This window comes from Martes martes (genome assembly GCF_963455335.1).
Source record: "Martes martes genome assembly, chromosome: 9".
In the NCBI taxonomy this organism is placed as follows: Eukaryota; Metazoa; Chordata; class Mammalia; order Carnivora; family Mustelidae; genus Martes; species Martes martes.
Genome location: NC_137896.1, coordinates 45,770,147 through 45,778,070, shown reverse-complemented (window position 1 = coordinate 45,778,070; position 7,924 = coordinate 45,770,147). Strand labels below are relative to the sequence as shown.

Genomic DNA, 7,924 nt, shown 5'->3' with positions numbered 1-7,924 from the left:
TGGTAACATTCCTCTCAAAATGAAGTTTTCCCTTTCAGATATCAGAGAAATGGTTACCTCTCTGATGACCTCACAGGGGGTCCCAGCTTCTTCCTATTCCCTGGATAATAAGCCACACTTTGGCTGTGCCTCCACTCATGTGGAATTCTGGTTGCTCTCTAATTTGTCTCCTCAGCTAGAGCGCAAGAAACTCCAGGCCAGAGAATAAGTCCCCTTTGTGACTGCGGACACAGGCAGGCAGTATAATGATGTCTGCTGAGAGAAGGAGGGATGGAAGGCAGGTGTGCAGAAGTTCTGCAGGTACAGGTGCCAGGTCTGGAGTGTGAGCCCACCAGGGAACTCCTAGTGGGGGTGACTTTCCTTCTCCACATGACTCCTGTGGTATTGTGATTTATCATAAGAAATATGTATTTGATCTTTGTCCCCATTTCTGGCACAGGACTCCTAAAACTCTTGGAATTTCCTAAGTGATAAGAGACATGAATGTGACTCTTGTCATGCTAGTGAGGTGACTTTTGGACCCCACCTGAGGATGGGGGCTGGCTGCCAGGGGACCCAGCCAGGTGATTACAGGGTTAGAACTTTTAGTCCCACATCTGACCTCCACAGAGGGAGAGCAAATAGCCAAAAACCAATGATTTAATCAACCATGCTTATGTAATTAAACCTCCATTAAAAAAAAAAAAAACAGAATGGACTGAGTTCGGAGAGCTTCTGGGCTTGGTGAACTTGGGTGATCTGGGGAGAGTGGCATACTCAGAGATGGCTTGGAAACTCCTCACCTTCCCCCACATCTCTCCCTGTGCTTCTCTCCCATCTGGCTGTTCTGAGTTATATCCTTTTATAATAAATGGGTGCTCTAGTAAGCAAGAAGTTTCTTTGAGTTCTGTGAGTTGCTATAGCAAATTAATTAAACCTGAGGTAGTAGTCTTGGGAACCTCTGATTTATAACTGGTTGGTCAGAAGCATATGGGATAGATAGCCTGAACTTGCTTGCAGATGATGTCTGAAGGGGGTGAGGCAAAGTCTCATAGGTCTAAACCCTTAGCCTGTGGAATCTGTGGCTCTCTCAAGGTAGGTAGTGTCAGAATTGAGTTAAATTGTAAGATACCCAGCTGGTGTCCCAAGAATTGCTTGCTGGTGTGGGGGAAGACACACACATTGGAATTGGGTGCAGGATCCAAAAGACCCCCTCCCCAAGTCCCCCCATTGAAGATATATTCATTCAGTGCCCATCAGATGATCTGTGGGAGTGGTCAGCTTGGGGCAGTGGTCAGTCTGGGCAGCAGGTGCAGGAGCCATGGGGAGTGACCGCTCTTGGGCAAGACACAGTCTAAGGCAAAGTAGGATATAGCCAGAGTTTCCTCTCTGGGCTCCACAGCTGTTGACAGACCGGCGTCCTCAGCTCTGCAGCCTCCAACTTTCAGCAGGCTCTCTTCTGGGCATTATGGGGGTTTAAACATTTTGGGGCCTTCAAGGAGGAAGTGGGTGTAGAACACTGTGCATCAGTACTTCTGCTCCAGGCACAGGCAACAGGCACAAGAAGCTAAAGGGTATCTTATAACCCCAGGATCCACCAACCTCGCTTTCAGAATGTGTCTAAAGAAACCAATGTGTAAAGATATGTGTGCATCGGTGTAGATCGGATCATTGGGAAAAGTCTGAAATCATCAAGTGTCTATCAATAGGGCACTGACTAAATAAATCGGGCTCTGGCATATAAATTGGAGTACTCTGGGACATGACGCAGACGATGGCTGTCAGCATGTAGAGCATATAACGATCACTCCAAAATTCTGTTAGAAACAGATTCTTGGCTCCCATGCTGGGCAAGATTTTGATTCAGTAGAATGAAAAGTCTGGGAATATGCATTTTTAAAATATACTTCTGGCAATTCGCTGCACATATGGTGGGAACCTGTCTTTGAGGAACACAGATGCAGCTATGTATTAATTGGCATAGAAAGGCAGAAATGCAAACAAAACCCCACAGAATGTATATGCACAGAAAATTACCAAATGTTTATTGTGGTGATATATCGGTGGAGGATGTTTACAACTTATTTCTTTATATTTTGTTGTTTACCTGGGTTTTCTAAATTTCTAACAAAAATTGTGGGTGACTTGTATAAAAAGGAAATGAAAAAATCTAAAACAAAAGGCACAGACCTGCTTCTCAGATGGTAATGTAAAGCTGGGCCAGTGGAACCGCTGTGGTGATGGGGTGTGGGGGCAGCAGTAGGGGATTGAAGGATAGCCATTGGGATTCTCTGTCTCTTTGCTTCTGTCCAGCAGTGAGCAAGAGCCCGGCCTGAAGTGGGTGGTCTCCCAGAATCCTCTCCCTAAGAACTAGGGGTCCCCAAGCTGGTCATGGGGCTTCTGTTATTTCTCATTTTCAGTGGTGACCTTTTTTCCTGGGTCTTATAAAAACCATACCAATCGAGGGACACCTGAGTGGCTCAGTCAGGTAAGCATCCAGCTCTTAATCTCAGCTCAGGTCTTCATTGCAGGGTCATGAGTTCAAGCCCTGCATTATAAAAGAAAGAAAGAAAGAAAGAGAGAGAGAGAAAGGGAGGAAAGAAGGAAGGATGGATCATACCAATCTGTTTTTCTCCTGTAAATATTAAATAATCATTTAATGCTTGCGAACTGGAATCTATAAGAGGTGGCACTGAAATTGCACATTGAGCATATTGAGCCCTGGTAAGTTTGACCTATCAATCTTTCCAAAGTGATCTACACAATGCAGAAAAAGTGCACACCTTCCAATTTCTCTGACACCTGAACAATTTGAGAACCACCAGCATGACAGAAAGAGTTGAGAAGGCTTTGAAATGAAAATCAAATGTGAATTCAAATTTCAGTTTTGTCTGAGTGACATGGGAACAGAGGTGAACATCACCTTTCTGGGGCTGGTTTCCCTCTGGATACAAGAATAATTACAATGAGTGGAAAGGGTGTTTATCAGCATGAGATGAGGTGAAGCGAAGCTCCTGGTCCTGTGTAGGAACCCAGGTACTTTTGGGATCCATTGCCTGACCTCTGGGTTGAGCCCTGTGCCACCCCACCAAGGACAAAACTCTGCAGGGCTGAAGTTGGCCTCAGCAACACACATGCATGGGCCTCAGTGCATACACCAAATGCTACTGACACACATCACTCACCAGCTGGGAGGCCGTGCCCTCAACATTCTCTTCACCTGCTTTATTTTCATTCTACCTCCTCCTGTTAACCAGTCTGGGTTTCCGCCATTAAGGATTCTGCTCTCCAGACCTTTCTTCTCTAGAATTCAGAATGTTATTTTCTGAAGAGTGAAAGAAAAGGAAATACTTTCATATGGATCTCTCTCTCAGGTCCTTTAATAGTTGATACAGCAAAGAGCCAAGGGAAAAACAGATCATTCCTGATTTTCCCAGAGAATCAGTTTGCCTGGAAGTGCATTTTCCAGTCTGTGGATTGCTAGGCATGTGGGGACAAGAGTGTCCTTGAGTGTCTCCAGCATCATGCCCTGAACACAGAAGGCTCCAGTGCTCCCTTTCATGGATTTAAATGCTGGGGGCTTAGAGATGCTAAGTACACAAAGCAATGGTAGAAAGGGCAGGACATGATGAAGAGCCACCCTGGGTACAGAAGTGGTTTTTGCTTCATATCAAAGCAATTTTGGTTGCCAGAGGTAAGAGAAGAGAGAAGTTGCCAACTACATTCTTGTGAGATCTTGAAGCATTTGTGAGCTATTATCCATCTTACTGACAAGAGGGGGGGCTAAAGAGTCACAGGGGTTAGAGTGACTTCAAGGAGAGTGTCTGAATGGAGGGGATTAAGAACTGGGGCTGGATGAGGGGGGTCTACAGCAGTGCCAAAGAGGATGGACATTGGGAAGAAAAATTCAAGCATGGCTACTTGAACTTGAGATCACTAGTATTGCCATAAGAGTTGAAATTTGCCTTATAAAACTGAATTATTGGGGTACCTGAGTGGCTCAGTGGGTTAAGCCTCTGCCTTCAGCTCAGGTCATGATCTCAGGGTCCTGGGATTGAGCCTAGCATGGGGCTCTCTGCTCAGCAGGGAGCCTGCTTCCCTTCCACTCCCCCCACCCCGGCCACCTGCTGCTCTACCTACTTGTGATCTCTCTCTCTTTGTCCAATGAATAAATAAAACCTTTTTTAAAAAGTGAATTATTATTATTATTATTATTATTATTATTATCTATAGTTAACATAAAGGGATCTTTCCAAAAATGTTAACTCATTGGTCCAGAAGTCAAACCTAACATTCTATCAAAATCTGTGTGCTTTGAAAGCCATCCATGGATTGATAATTCATAGAGAATTGATGACTATTTTTTTTTTTTTGAGAGAGAGAGAGTGAGTAAGTGAGCACAGGCAGCCAGAGCGGCAGAGGGAGAAGCAGGCTCCCTGTGGAGCAAGGAGCCCGACGTGGGACTCGATCCCAGGACGCTGGGATCATGACCTGAGCCGAAGGCAGCTGCTTAACCAACTGAGCCACCCAGGCGTCCCTGATGACTATTTTTGCCTCATTTAGACACTAATTTAAAATATTGGTCATTCTGTACTTTGATATAAACAGAAAGTTACTGTGGTCTTTCCTCTGTCATTTTGTTAAATATTCTGCCATTTGCTTTTATTCTAGTGTTTTTTGTTGTTGTTGTTTTTAGAAAAGAGAGGAATTTAATCTTTATTTACAGGACACTACAAGATAGGAGATTCCACACAGAAATAAGAAACCCACTGAGAGGAGGAGCTTCACACAATCTGTACAGTTTGGAACTGGTCAAGTAGAGTTTTGTTGTAAAAAGAGCTGCAATAACACAACCCATTTAAAATGAGTTCTCAGTAGAGAAACAGCAAGACAAACCTCTACCAAGCAGAGTACATAACAAACAACTTCCCGCCTCAACAGTTCATCTAAAAGTTAAAAGTCCCAGGAGTGCGATCCTGGACTTGGAAAATTCTGGACAACATTCTGATCTTCCTCTTCCTCTACAGAGAAATACTTCTCAATCAAGTTTAATGAAGCTTTGTACACAGACTCATTTTCATGGTTTTGTAGAGCTTCAATTTTGTCCAAACCTCCACATTCTTCAATCATTATACTAAGTTTCTCAGTTTCACCTAGTTTCTCAGCAGCCTGAAAGATGTTTGAAATGGCATCCAGAATAACCATAATAATTCTGGTATCCTTTGCAGTTAAGACGTTCATCGGTGGTTCTATCATGCCATAATGAACAAGGTACAAAATGTGTTCAGCTGTCCTGCCACTTGTATAGTTGGTCACAGCCCAGACTTTGGTGTCTTAAAGTCTGCCTTAGAGAGAACACCAGTGAAGAATGGGACTAATCCATGACTCACAACTTGTTGGATTTGGTCCTGGCGGCCAGCTGTGATGTTTGACATTGTTCACGTGGCTTCCTTCTGAATATTAGTTTTGGGGTTCGTTAGCAGACTGGGAAAGACAGCAAGTGCTCCTGCATCTATCACAACCTGAGTCTGTTCATCTGTCCCAGTGACAATATTTCCTATGGCTCTTAGTGCAGGAGTCACAGTGGACAATTTCACTGTAGCTCCTAGAAGCTTCACGAGCTGGGGCACAACTCCTGTTTTCGCAACCATTTCAATCCGTTCATTTGGACCATCAGTAAGGTAGGAAATGGCCCAGCCAGTATCTGCCATGACTTCTGGATCATCATGATGCAGGAGATGAGCTGAGGTAGGAAGAATCTGTTTAACAGCGTCTAATGGGGGTGCAGGATTCTTGTTGCGACAAAGGTTTGAAGGTGTCTAAGTAAGGTTACATAAGCAACCACATGATATAGATGATGTATCGGGAACTGCAAGGAGAGCCAATAGCGGATCAACTGCACCATACCTTGATAACCAAGTCTTGAAAAACTGAACCATCACCTGCAGTGTTTCTTAGAGCCCATACAGCTTGTTCACTGATGTGGGCATGGGAAGATGCCAACAGAGAAATGAATGTTGGCCTAGCACCTCCATCTACTACAACCTTGGTCTGTTCTGATGTCCCAAAAACAGTGTTAGTGAGAGCCCAAACAGATTCAAACTGAATGGGTCTACAATCAGTTCTGCCCAAGAAGGACACAAATTTTGGAATCAAACCAGCCCAGATTATGCTGTCTATGGGGGCCTGGTTTCTTAGCAGCTTGAGTAGCCTGGAGCTGGCTTTCCAAATTGTTGCTCCAAATTGGCCTTTAACAATGTCATCAGCAGACCAATTTATGGTGCCCTGGTTGTTGTGGTTTTCCTTCAGTGGAGAGATAGCATCATCAGGAAACGAGCTTATGTTTCTCCTTTTTATCATCTGGTCATCCTTCTTAGCTTTCCTGAGCTCCACATTACCCTCTATTCAACGCCACTTCATTTCTGTACTGTTTTCCTCCTTGTTCTTAAATCTGTTAAGGCAGGAACCTGGTGAATTAGCATTCTCGTTGGTGGACATGGTTATGAGAAAAAGGAGAAAGCTTCATGGCCGGTTCAGGCTTCCATAGGAGGCGGTCCGGGGCGCTCAGCCTGCTGTCAAAACATCCACCATGGACACCCCAAAGGTGATATGCTGCTTTTATTCGAGTTGTTTGCCTGGTTTCCTTAAGGAGGTGGCGCTTACCTGCACCAGGTCAACCCACCGAAGACCATTAGAAACGTGTAACAGACTGCAGTATGAAGGCGATTGGAGCAACCAGTCAGAGATTGGGTTTCCATAAATAGTTCAAATCTGGTCAGGGGTTTTATCAAAGTTGGGGGGAAGCTGGCTGTTACCCACAGGGTGGACCCCAACACAGCTGTCCTTTGATGGCCAGGATTTCTGCCTTCTCCTCACCTGTATCTTTCTCTTGAGTCCTACCTCAGGGCCTAGGGGAAAATAAGATACAAAATTCACACCAAGATGCAATTATCCTATTAAGGGTGCCACTCTTTGGTTGAAGCAGACTTTGCAGTCTATAAGTGCATCAGGCCCGTGTGTTGTACACCTTAAACTTATATAATCCTGTATGTCAATTATATCTCAATGAAGTTGGAAATAAGTAAGTAAACAAGCAAACAAAGAAACAAACAAAAGCAGAGGGGATACCATCAGGGTGTCCTGTCCCCGGGGGAAGATACCCATCACCCCTTCAGATACTGTCTCAAGGGCAGTCCATGCTCAGGTTGTCATGTTCAGAGTCAGCCTTCAGGGATCACCTCCCTCTTACAAAGGGTATAGGAACCTCGTGCATAGGTGAGCTTGTCCATTTGTTTCTCAACAGATACATGTAAAACTACCAGAACCTTTCTCCTTCTGTCTTCCCCGTGGGGGAGTGAGTTCTGCCCCAAAGCGTCCTTAGTGACAGGTGTAGGTGATTGGCAGGGGGACCATGCCCACCAAATGCATACATGCTCAAATGGCATTTCTCTCTCTCTCTTTTAAGATTTACTTATTTATTTTAGAGAGAGAGCCCACATACAAGTAGTGGTGGGGAGAATAAAGTGAGGGGGGAAGGGCAGAGGGGGAGAGAATCTCAAGCAAACTCCCCACTGAGTGGGGAGCTTGACATGGAGCTCGATCCAGAACTCTGAGATCATGACCTGAGCTGAAACCAAAAGTCAGCCACTTAGCATACTGGGCCACCAGGGCGCCCCAGTGGCATTTCTATCATGTGCCTTCTATAGCTTCAACTGCAGCTTTCCGTTCAGATGTTCTTTTTTGTATCTTAAATTCTGATTTGGCTCCAGACCTCTGAGTCTTAGCTAAAGAGTTAAACTGGATTTTTAACGTTGCTGAAGATGCCTGATTTCACCCTATTGGGGGATGACTCAACTGGTTAAACATTTGGAGTTCTAAGGTTGAGAAACGGAACAATACTAACTCAAGGACATCCTGGGGTGTAATTTCAGACAACTGAATCATT

At 44.6% G+C, this 7,924-nt stretch overlaps 1 pseudogene across 1 annotated transcript; it reads right to left on the bottom strand.

The window, feature by feature from the left end:
• Nucleotides 1–4,925: 4,925 nt before the first annotated feature.
• On the bottom strand, nt 4,926–6,477 carry LOC308349347 (importin subunit alpha-1-like; annotated as a pseudogene). Its single transcript has one exon. The product of its transcript is annotated as an importin subunit alpha-1-like (transcript).
• Nucleotides 6,478–7,924: the final 1,447 nt, after the last annotated feature.